Source organism: Pithys albifrons, chromosome 6 (assembly GCF_047495875.1).
Source record: "Pithys albifrons albifrons isolate INPA30051 chromosome 6, PitAlb_v1, whole genome shotgun sequence".
Lineage (NCBI taxonomy): Eukaryota > Metazoa > Chordata > Aves > Passeriformes > Thamnophilidae > Pithys > Pithys albifrons.
Window position 1 is genome coordinate 47,216,197 of NC_092463.1, and position 12,403 is coordinate 47,228,599.

The window sequence follows — 12,403 nt, forward strand, 5'->3', positions numbered from 1 at the left end:
CAGGGGCAAGGGCTACTGCAATGAGACAGTCTGTTCCTACCACAGTGGGTAGCAAGGCCTGTGAGGGTGTTGTGTGCAGTTTGCTTAGGAATAAACAGAGGAGATAGTACTGTGTGTCCACCTGGACACATGCCTGTGTAACCTGCTCTAGGTGACCCTGCCTTGGCAGAGGGGTTGGACGGGATTATCTCGAGAGGCCCCTTCCAGCGCTAACAATTCTGTGATTCTGAGAGTTTGCTCTCTGTGGTGTAGAGTAGCTTGCCTGACACCGTGTCAAACAGGGAGCAGACGTCTGCGCTGTTTCAGTGCCCTTGGGGGATGAGCGCTGGAATGTCGCGGTGCGGTCCCGCCGCAGGTGCGGGCACGGCCGCGCGGCGGCGCTCGCGGCGCTGTGTCCGGCCCCAAGGCGCGCCCCCGCGGGTCCCTCCGCCTGTGCCCGGGCCGGGAAGGAAAGGTAGCCCTGCCAGCCCTGCACCCTGCCTGCTTCTAATGCTACAGCAAGGCACTGGTCTCTCAGGACTGAGGCTGGCAGCTTGACCTGGCCAGCACTCGGCTCGGAACAAGGATTTCTGCCAAAAACATCCACAAGGATGTTTGCCTGTGCAGAGGAGACAGACGAGTGGCTCGGGAGTGGCGGTGAGGCAGTGCCCCTGCTGCAGTATTGCTGTGGGGAGGGGCTGCATTGCTCCAATGCGTTGGGTAAGACAGGAATGTGGTCATGTCCATTTATGAGACCTTGTTCCAAGCCCTGTTTTCAGGAGAGGTAAGTTGAAGGTGAGCACAAACGAGAAAGGGAGGGCTTGTCCTGGAGAGCTGTTTGCCGAGGTGGGGCTGGAGGAGCAGACAGGCTGGTTGCTGCCTGCACCATAGCAGTGGAGACACAGAAGGTGGCATGGATGGCTCCGTGTTCCAAGGATGGTGCAGCCACAACCTCCCTGAGATAAGCTCAGTTGGTTAAAGCATGCTGCTAATAATGCCAGGGTCACACTTTTAATCTTCATATGGGAGAGCCACTTAAGAGTTGGACCTGGGGGTCCTTGTGGGTCTCTTCCAGCTCAGAACATTCTGTGATTCTGTGCTGTGTGTCCCAAACAGCTCTCAAGCCAATCTCAGCAGTTCAGCTGCACAGAGAAAGAAATGTCCACAGCACTCTTCCTCGTGGTTTGTCCTGTTCCCCTCTGTGTCCCTAGGGGTGCAGTGTGGCCACAGTCACCCTTTTCTACCTCCAAAGGGGAATTAGCACCCCTTCTACAAGACTGTCACAGGGTGATGTCTATGAAGTCTGTAGCACAGTGTCTTTAAGCATGAAGCAGTTGCTTGAAAGGGATTTCTCTTTTTGTTTGAAATGTTGCCTAAAATCGGCTCTTAAAGAAAACCTCCAAGCCTCAGTTTGTGAGTTTTAGCAGTCAGGCGTTCTCTCATTACGGCACGCTGCATGGTCACAGCACGGTGGGCTCTGCAGGGTCTGTGATCAGGGTGCAATTGCCATCTTCCAGCATCCCTGCGGGCTGCAGCCTCTGGTCTCGCACGCTGCCACCTCTCTTGAGTCAGAAGCAGGGATTTCTCCCTTTCGGAGATTAGGGTTGTGCTAATTGCCCCGTTCAGCAGTGAGCTCAGCAGGGGATCTGCTCTCCTGGAGCGGGGGGGGGGGTGGGGGGGGGGTGGGGGGGTGGGTGGGCTGGGGGAGGGGGTTGGAGCGGGTGGTCACTACAATTTGCTCAGGAATAAAAGGCTAAACAGATGTAGCAGTAAATAGTTTCTGCAAGGGTCCAGCTGTGGGCAGTCACCCTTTTCCTGCAGCTTCAAAGAAGACACAAGTATTTTACACTCACCTGCAGAGCTGCTTCGAACCCAAAACCAGTTCACAGGCCTGCCTTTTCTTCTGCCATTTAATCGGGAGGAATTTTGCACTCAGAGAGGCCTCGGTGCCTTCTTTTTCCCCATTTATGAAGCCTCCCTTCCGCAGTGATTGTAATGTCCTTGTTTTCCTGCTGGGCTCGGACTGTGCACAGCCCGGTGGTGGTGGAGAGAAAAAGTCCAGGCTCAGTGATACTCTTCTCCCTGGCGAGACAGGACAAATACAGCCTGTTTGGGAACTGGCAAAGGGGACTGCTCTGTACTTTCCTGCCGTTAAACCTCCAGTTTCCGTGTGTACCAGGTGGGGGAAGATGCTGGGTGCTCTGTGCCGCTCCTGGTCGTGCAGCGTTGGGGCACGGCGGTGGTGGGCAGGCTCACGACTTCCCTCGACCCCGCCGATTGTTCTGTGGGGCTCTGTGCTGCGTCCCGTGCTGTTAAAGAGCAGTTCTGCGGGCTGCCAGCCCTTCTGTTCTGTCTCCCTGGGAAGCTGCCAAGCTGGCCAAGGAGGCATTGGGGACCAGACTCATGTGGTGCCTTCAAAAATTACAAATTCCATGTGGGATGGGAGCGTAATGCCCTCAAATGTGCTATAATCACATACACAGCAGGGATGCTGATGCCCACCAAATGAATTCAGTGACTCATTCCAGCACAGCAGATCATCAGGCATGCTGGGGTTTCAAAGTCCTCTTACTCCCTGGAAAGGAGGCTGCTCCTTCTGCATTCCCAGGTGCCTGCATTAACAGAAAGGATGCTGCACGTGCCAAGGCCATCAGGATCAGCAGCTTTCCCTCTTCTGATTATGGCTCCTGCCTACAGAAAAGGAGCTGCTGAGCATCAGGTATTTCCAGGCTTCATTTTGATGAGTAGTCAACTGTCTGGCTGGCAAGGAAAGGGCAGTTTCTGCCCGCACAGTGTGTAGAGAGAGCCCAGTGCCCTGGCAGGGCCTGATCCTGCCAGCGGCTGCTGTCTCCCACAATGGGACAGCAAAAGCCAACCCTGCCCTCTGCAGTCCCAGATGGGACTTTGATGGCTGAGCATGTGTCCTAGGCTGCCATGGGGGTGACATGAGGGTCACTCCAAGCCCCTTGCACTCCTCTGTGGTTGGAGACTACCCCAAACCAAGCACTGACTCCAGGGTGCAGGGTGTGGGGTGATTCTTTACAGCTCTGACCGTGTGTGTGTGTATGTACATCTGTATGTCTCCTGCCATTCTGGAGGATTTCCATTGCCTGCTGGAACTTACGCAGGTGAGGTTTATATGTCTTACTTTGTTCAAAAATGCTGGAACCCCTTTAAGCCACAAATCTCAGTCCTTCCAGAGTCATGGTCACCTTCTCCCTTCTCTCCAGTTTCTGGGAGAGCTGCCTGTTTGATAACCTGTTTACCTTCCCGTGCAAGTCTTTAGTGACTAGTTGCTTTTCCATGTTGTTTTACATGGTTTGATGTCTTGCTGCCCATTTTGGGATGTGGCATTAAGCAGTGATGGCCTGAGATGTGAGACATGTGGCTCAAGTTTTGGGATTTCAACTGCTATCTCCGTTCTTGGAAGATATCAGCTCAGTTCCCTGCAGACTGAAATAACAGCTAATGTCACTACAAAGTGACATCTGAAGGCACTCCATTCCCAGCTCTTATGGCTCCTCACTTGCATGTTATTGTCTGTTATATGCTGAGCATTGTCAGGCACTATTTTATATTTACCTAAATTAGAACTTGTCCCATTTAAACGTGCCTGACTGTCTGAGATATCCCAGACTCATTTACATTTTATACATTCTTGCATTTTCTAGCCCACTTCCATCATCGTTCCACTGCCATGATCAATATTATAATTTATTTTCTTAGACTCCTCCTTTTTCCCTCTCCCACCACCCTTTTCCAGGACTTTAATGAAAGTTTTTAATAGCAGTCGGTTAAAGGCTGACCTGCCCTTCCTCTGCTGAATGCCTTGTGCCCAGCGCATGGGCTCATGAATGATTCAGTTGTTTGGACTCTAGCTGGCAGCTGTGGCATGATTACTCAAAAGAAACATTTCTGAGGTTTGTCCAAACTTCAAATTGAACAATCCTGAACTCCAGGACAGGGAGTGGAGCCTTACATCATGGAGCAGCAAAGAAGGTTGCATATGTATTAAACATGTTTTTCAAATGTATTTTACAGTTACCTTTCCATATAAGTAATGTCACTGGATGGGTTTGTTATTAAAATCACAGTTCCAACAAATGTGGGCTCTTGGCCCCCTTTACACCAAAAAACTGACTCTGCCTTCTGGGAATGAACTGTATTTAAATAACTGGGGGCGAGAAGAGGCAGCATTTCACAAGCAGAGAAGTGGGCTGGTGCGGACGTGGTTAAGGTACTGACTGGAATACAGGAGCTTGGTATTGTGTCCCCAGTTTGCCTGGAGGTTTGAGGATACCTCTCACATCAGGATTTTTGGCAGAGCTCATGACCGCTTTGTAAAGTGATCAGCTATTCAGATGTTGTTAGTGCTGGATGGGAGTGGAGGAGCAGACAGCACTGCAGAATTCCATCCTGCACCTGCCTGAGGGCCGAGCTCCTTTGCACCTCTGAGCCCCCTGCCAAGCACAGCGGACAAATTCCTATTAGTGTTTCCGTTTCCTTGCCCTCTTAGATTGAAAACTGCCTTTTAGTGTCCGTTCAAGCAGTGCAGCTGCATCTCTTCAGTTCTGCCTGTAATCTAAGTAGCAATAAAAATACTGCTCCAAAGGAGTTCTGACCCTACAAAACTACTGAACTCTGGTGTCACTCCTCTTCTGAAACCAGCAATGGCATATACACATCATCAGTGTCAAACTGCACCTGCTGGTTTAAATTTTTTTGTAGTTTTGCATAGCCTGGATCTTTGAGTAAACTTGATTCTGCTCTTGCAGGCAGAGGTTTCTGGAATGTGGATGCAAATAACTTCTGCTCTCCACACAGTGTTGGAGAGATGTTCATTTCTCTGCTTTAGGATTCAGAGCCCTTCCTGGAGACAGGATCCAAGGATGGTTGTTGTCTCCCAGGGGAGGACCACATGCTGCCAGCCTGTGGAAGCAGGAACTAGGGTAGAGCAGAGGGAGTTCAGGGTTTGGGGAAAGGGAGGCAGTTCCTGCCTCACCTGCTTAGAGCCAGTTCAGGGGAACAAGTTCACCTTTCTGGCCCAGTTTTTAATACCATTTTTGCCCAGGAGTGGGCCCTGGAGGAAGAAGACAGAAAGCCAAAGTCCCCTCAGGTGCTCCCACCTGCCCCGTGCACAGACCCTGCAGGGGCAGCCTGGCTGACATCACCTCCTGAGCAGGGGTCAGAAAAAAACTGGCTGTAATTAAGGCAATTATGCTTTAAATTAGGCATAATTGAGCTCATGGGTTTTTTTCCACTCTACATCCTGGAAAACCTATGAGCCAAACTCTGAGCTCCTTTTTGGGAGGAGGTGAATGTTCAGCCCTTGTTTCCTTTAGCTAATTAATTGTGTCCCCAGAACTGCTAGAGGTGGCAGGAGATACCCCTGGTTGTTCTTAATTAAGCTGGTTGGTATATAAGGATTATTTGAAGGCTTAAAGCTACTCCCAAACGACTCTTTGCAGGGCTGAGTCTTCCCCTCTGCACTTCCAGTTCAGGAGAGGGGCTCTGGCACCAGCAAAACCAGTATTCAGTGGGAGATGGACAGTCACCATCTCTCCCAGCCACTGGGGTCCTATCCACTGGGCCAGACTGCAGGATGAGGCCCCTGCTGATAGAGGCTGGGAAGCCCAGCTGGCAGGCTTAATTTGGGTCTGCTGTTTGCTCCACTGACAAAGCTAAGGCTGAAAATCACCTGCAGGTGAGTGCAAGTCAACTTTGGACCTGGTGCTCCCAGCTCTGAGTCCTTTGTGGTGGCCCTGAGCTTGGTGGTAATTCTTCCCACTGATCAGCTGGCAGTGGCTGCCCTCTCTCACAGGCCCCCTTTTGGCCAATTGCAGTGGCATCTCGCCGGTGGCCCTCTGGAAGGCTTCTGCCTGAGGCCAGGGGATGAGCAGCAGAGCCAGGATCAGGCACATGGCACCTGGCCCAGCACCCCGTGCCTGTGCTGTCCCTGTTGGTTGCTGAGGAGCACAGCAGCCACTCTCCTGCACTTGCGGGCAGCTCACAAAAGGTCTCAGCTCTTTGTAAATATCCAACCCCAGTCATCTGGCAGGATTAAATCTAGCCTGTATTACATCTGCCTAAAAGTTTCCTGGGGACATGGGGCTCAGCTGCTCCCTGGAGTAGCATCTCACATTGCCTCTGTAACTCAGGTACCAACATGACTTTAATACAACTTTTAAAAGTATGCATTTGTATCTAGTAAGCCCTTGAGTACAGCAGAGTCCCTTTTATATTGAAATTCAGGATCTTCAATAACATTTTATTATGAGGATTGCTATTTTTGGAATTGCTGTTACTCTGTTATGAGCAAGGCATCTAACATCCTTCAATATGAAATCATTAAGGGCACAGCAGAGTTCATTACAGGGGCATTTCTCTGGATTAAGAACAAATCAATACCACACACTAATATCACAGCCTGCTACCTGGCTTTGCTTGCAAATAGCACATCCAGAGGCAGATGCTCTTCTTTTGGCCTCTTGTGCTCTTCTTCCAGTATCTTATTTACTGTTTTCCCCCAAGCTGTTGTGATGGATTTATGAGCAGACAAAATCCAAAGGTTGTTTTTCCTTAAGCTACCTGAATATTGTAGCTTTTAAAATAAAGAAGAAAGAAATAACCAGCTTAAGTTTGTGATATTGCAGTAACCTCATACACACAATATGACTTCCCTGCTTCTGCCTGTGGAAGTTGGCTGAAGAAATGGGTTTTTCAGCTTGGAGAAGAGGAGGCTCATGGGGGACCTTATTACTCTCTACAACTGGCTGAAAGGAGATTTTAGCCAGGTGGGGTGCGATCTCTTCTCTCAGGAAACTAGCCATGACTTTCTCTCAGGAAAGACTAGACACGACACTTGGTGCCATGGTCTAGTTGACATGGTGGTATCGAGTCAAAGATTGGACTTGGTGATCTCAGAGGTCTTTTCCAACCTAATTGATTCTGTGATTCTGTGAACTGCTCTGGAAGTGGATGTGTAAAAGGCAGTGAAGGCCTGAAGCTCTGTCTGGTTATGTTTAATTGGTCACAGTCAGAGTTTGGAACAAGTTTCAGATGTTTTGAGTTGGGAATACACTTGAGGGAGGTGAGATGGGAGGAAAAAAAAGATGACAATTAATCTCCAACAGAACGAAGAGCTCTGCTGTCCAAGTATTCCCTGTAGGAGTCACCTTCTTTTGTGGAAATCTGCCCTGGGTTGAGCTGTGGAAGCAGTAGGAGTTTGTTGGCCTGCTGGCATACTACTCTGGCAGGGAGTGAGGATAAACTGTTGTGGCAGGTCTTGGGGACTTGAGCCCCAGCATCATGAAGGATCTTCACTCAGGCAGTGCATGATCACCCTGATCCTGGATGGAGGATCAAGCTTTGTTCTGGGCAACATGGATCCGTGTCCTGGACCTGGCCCAAAGAAAGTCTGCCCACTTTGTTTGAGACAATGGCACGATAAAAGGAGTTTAACTGTGTGGATGCCACGTGGTTCTGTCTGTGGCTCAAACATAAAGAACCATGTCTCGGGGTGTTTCTGGTGTAGCTGAAATGGGAGTTTCTCCATGGTGCTGCTCCCAGCTCCTGCAGCACACATTGTCCATTTGGTTCAGTAGCAGCTCGGGTCACTAACATAAAAGCTACTGAGGCCAATGGTATTTGTTTCTCTTTATTTATTAGAAGCAATAATTCATCAGTGGATTTTAATTATTACTTTTTTACTTTTTAAAATGTTGCTTAATGGAGGAAAGCAGACATTTGTCTATGCTGCATTTAATGCTCAGTCGATCCAAAGGGGGTTTTCTTCAAGCTGTTTTGACAATAATATTAAAAAAAACCCAAATCTAGTTGGAGAAGTGTGGAGCTGCAGGCCATCTCTGTAATGATCTGAAGCACTCAAGCCCTTATTTACTTAATGCTTTCATTTACTAGCTCGCTCCTGGAGAAGACCTCCTGGTAGAACTGCTATTGCTTCTTTAAAAAACTGAAGTTGGGAATTGCTTCAGCTGCACATCTCATTACAAGAAAAGGCCTACAGCGAAGAGCAGCACTCATCTGATTTTTGTTTTCAAATTTTCAGGGGGAATTTCTTGTTATACCTCCGGCCCAAGTGTTAGCGATTGCATTGCTGCATATGAATTTATAAACTCAACTATAAAAGTTCTGAATTTTCACTTTCTTTGGAAATGGGAGGCTCAAGGGCTTGGCTGTATTGTTTGGCTGTATCTGTTACGGTATTGATGAAGGGCTGGGCAGAGCCCTGTCAGCTGGTGGGTAGTGGCTGATCAGTGTTGGGAGGAGAACATCCTTTTTCATCAGAGCAGCCTCGAACCCTGAGTAGTTGGCATTGCTTTTATTACCATTAACCCCTTGTTCCATAAAGTGGTTGCTTCTGCCTTCTCTCTCCTATCACTGCCTGGGAAGGAGCACATTTTAATACACACTGCTCTAGGGAAGACTTCATTAAAAAGGAAAAAAAAAAGAGGGGGAGGCACTTTAAAGCAGCGTTCAGTAAGCAGCTGGAGGTAATTGGACTTTAGCTGTGTTCTTGTGCCTTCTGGATTGCTGGGAACAGTGATGCTGTTGATCTTGGAATTGCTGCACAAGCTCAGGGCAGCAGATTTCCATCAGCACTTCCCACCCTGGGCTTTGCTTAATGTCAAAACCAGCTTTTTTAATCTAGTTAAAAATATTCAGTTAGGATTTGAGATTGTATGATAGGGGTCATTGATAAGAGGGGGGCAAGAAGACACCAGGGGTTGAGTGATATTAGGCTTCTCCTTGTTGCCCCTCTCTGATGGTTCCTGAAGAGTGGGACGAGTGCCATCTCAGAGGTACAGGCAGGAAAACTGAGGCATTGCACTGGTTGCCCAAGGCTCCCATTAACAAACATATTTGTTCTTGTCAGGGTCTGTCCCTAAACAGACAGTGTAAAGTGCAGCCTTTTTCTGTCTTTAAAAGATATGACCAATGATGTTACACCGAAATGGGCAATGGGAGACTCCACTGCTGATGGGACCAGCCTGGAGAATGCAAAGAGAGGATGGAAAGGGATGGACCCAAAGTACACCAGCACTTTAGGAAAGATTCCTGTTGAGCTTCATGCTCTTGGATCGGGTCTCTGGAGAAATGTTGGCAAGGACAGTGACATTTAGGTTAATTGCCGAAGAAATTCAAAGCTTGTAGATACCATTGTGGTTAACCATGAGAAAATGTGGAAAGCAGCAGCTCAGAAAAGGTCAGCATCTAAAAGTGGATGCTGAGCACAGCTGTCCTGTGCTCCCATTGAATCATACCACTGATTAATGTTTTTTAGAAGTAGTTCATTTCTTGGAGTACTCCAAGTAGACCTGGTTTTATAAGAAGAAGGTCTGCTTCCCAAACAGTGAGTATTCAGTGTTCATTCTGACTAGCTGTAAGTCCAGCCCATGGGCTGCGGTGTGGGGTAATTCAAAATCATCAGTGCCTACAGAAAGGCCTGACCACGGCCTTTGCTGCTTGCTTTGAAGTTTGCTGTTAACTGCAGGGTTCTTGTGCTCCCAGAGTCTGTGGGCTTTCAGCTTTTTGTCTGCTGTTCCATGCCTTTCTTTGATCGCTGGTTGTTCAGCTCCTAAAAAGCAAGAAATAATGAACCCATTTTATTAAAACATTTGCATTGTATTTGGGAGGGATAAATTAAGGGCTTTCCTGCATGAGTTTTCTAGCTTGACTGTTACAAGACAAAATATTCAACACAGAAGGAGGTGTATCCTGGAGGAAATTGTGGGGAAACTTGTGCAGTGCTTGGGAACTTGGTGGCTTCACCCCAGCTATGTGTGACCTACAGCACAAGGTAAGATGTAGCTCACCGGAACACGTGACTGACAGAGTCTGGAAGATGTGCATTTGTGGAAGAGAAATTAGATCAGGGGTGCAAACTCTAATGCATTCTGTACATCTTGGCTCTGCATTCCCTATATATTTCTGAATGGAGTATGAAGGAGAAAGCGAGAGGATTAAAATGACAACTACTCCCATGTAAATATTGTGCGGCTTCCAAGCACTAGCCCGAAAGCAAAGCCTGGTGGCACGAGTCGCTGAAGCCAAAGATAACGTCTTAGCTTTTATTTTCTTTTATGGCCTTATGTGCTAGAGAGGCACACAGTTGAGCTCTGCATCAAGATCTGAAAGTTCTTTGAGTATCTAAGGCTTGGGCACTGCAAACTGCTTTTCTTAGCAGAACTTAATGCAATGAATGGGCACCTGAGTGGTGTGAGGCCCCACACACCACCAGGCCATTTTAAGTCACATTGAAGTTAATGGAAAGACTTCCACAGACTTCAGTGGGTGACACATCAAACCATCCAGCACAGCAGAGCCGAAGTCTCAGCCACATGCTTCCTGCCTCCAGTTTTCAAACATCTCTATTGTGCTTTCTCTATTGAGCAATTAAAAATACTTTCTCACTGGGTGGAGAATCTGAATAAAATTTGGACCTGAAAACAGACCCACACTGTAAATTCTGGTGCAAATGTGCAGAAGGGGAAAGCAAATCTGTATTCCTAATCTGGGCAGTCAGAGCTGAGTGGAAACATAATTTTGGAGATGCCTCAGCTGAGAAGTTTTAGGAGTAAGAAAATCTTGCTGTCTAATTGAGCTCAAATGGATGTACATGGGGCTACTGTGAGAGGGCACAAAGTAGAAATGCTATTTTATTACTAGTATTACTACTGAACTTAGAAACTATTTGCTATTAAACTGCTTTTAGAGGCAAATAGGCTATTTGGTTTTGGTGGGAATTCATTGGGGGTTTTTTGGCAGAGTGAGGATTTTTCCTGTAGGGCTCTTTGCTGGGAAAGAAGTAGCTCATGTTCTGGATCCTTGTAATTTATTGCCAGTGAAATGTGGCTTTGTAGCCACAGGGCTGGTTAGGCATCTCGATGGAAAGACACAGCTGTGAGGATTTGTGTGCTGGTTTTAATCAGGATTTTCAGAGTTTTCATATTTCTTCATATAGACAAGAAGCATACACAAGAGAAGTCAGACTTCAGTATCCAGTTCCAGGCTGCATTTAGGGAAAAGCCATGGGAAGAAAAAAAACCCAGCACATATCTCTCAGTAAATCACCCTGGGGTGAGACCCTCACAAGAGGTGGGTTTCTCAGAGCAAAACTCCTTTTGAAATACAAGACCTGAGGCTCATTACAGGGAGGCACAAAAGCACTTCACTTCCTTCCTGCAGACAGACTCAGAGTTATGATCAAGAGGTTTGAGGTTTTTTTTGTTTAAAATTGTCATTTTAAGAAACATAAAGCCTACCAAGCACACACATATCTTGGTACTCATGCTCCAGGTAGAAGCAAGATGCTGAACTCCAGAGCAGATTGCTCAGTACTTTCATGACCTCAGCTGCCACCATGTGTGTCTCAGGCAGTACTTCATTATTTTGATACGACTGTGATGTGTGAAGAGAGGCTGTGGCCTGAGTGACGAGGGTCTTCTGTTACGCTTCTGATTGTGAATTGCTTGCTTTCCCAATGCCAGGTGTGCTGGATTTGTCTGGGATACAGTTAACTCTCTTCACAGGGGCTGGTATGGGGCTGCATTTTGGATTTGTTTGATCACAGGGTTGATAACATAGAGATGTTTTTGTTATTGCTGAGCACAGCTTACACAGAGCCAAGGCCTTTTCTGCTTCTTGTCCTGCCACATGCCAAGTGGGCTGGGAATGCATGGGATGTTGGGAAGAGACACAGCCAGGACAGGTGACCCAAACTGACCAAAGGGATATTCCAGACCATATGACATCATGTTCAACATATAAAGTGGGTGGAAGAAGGAGGAAAGTGGGATGTTTGGAGTGATGGTTCTTTTTTTTTCTCAAGTAACCACAAACATATGATGGGGCCCTGCACTCCTGAGATGGATAAATACCTGCCTGCCCCTGGGAAGCAGCGAATTAATTCCTTGTTTTGCTTTGCTTGTGTGCATGGCTTTTGCTTTCTCTATTAAACTGTCATTATCTCAACCCATGAGCTTTTCTGGCTTTTACCCTTCCAATTCTCTGCCCAATCCTGCTGTTGGGGGAATGAGTGAGCAGCTGTGTGGGACCTGGTTGCTGGTTGGGGTTAAACCATGACACCAGGTTAGTGGGAGCCCTGCAAGAGTCCTTCAAAACAGACTTGAAAAATTTCCAAAATGTTTTATAGGTAAAGAGAATAAATGACAGCAGGAGAGTGGTGGGATTTTTGTATTTTTCATGAATCTTCCAATTGATAGAATTTTGCCTGTAATTAAGGACTGCATATTCAGTATAATTTCTCTTTTTTTTTGCTACTTCTGCCTATTTGTTGATTCTGCTAAGGGCTCCTTTTTCAGATTCAAGGAAAACTGAAACTTTTTCTTTTTTTTCTTCTGTATATACTCATGTCTTTTACATTGCCTTGAAAAAGTACCAT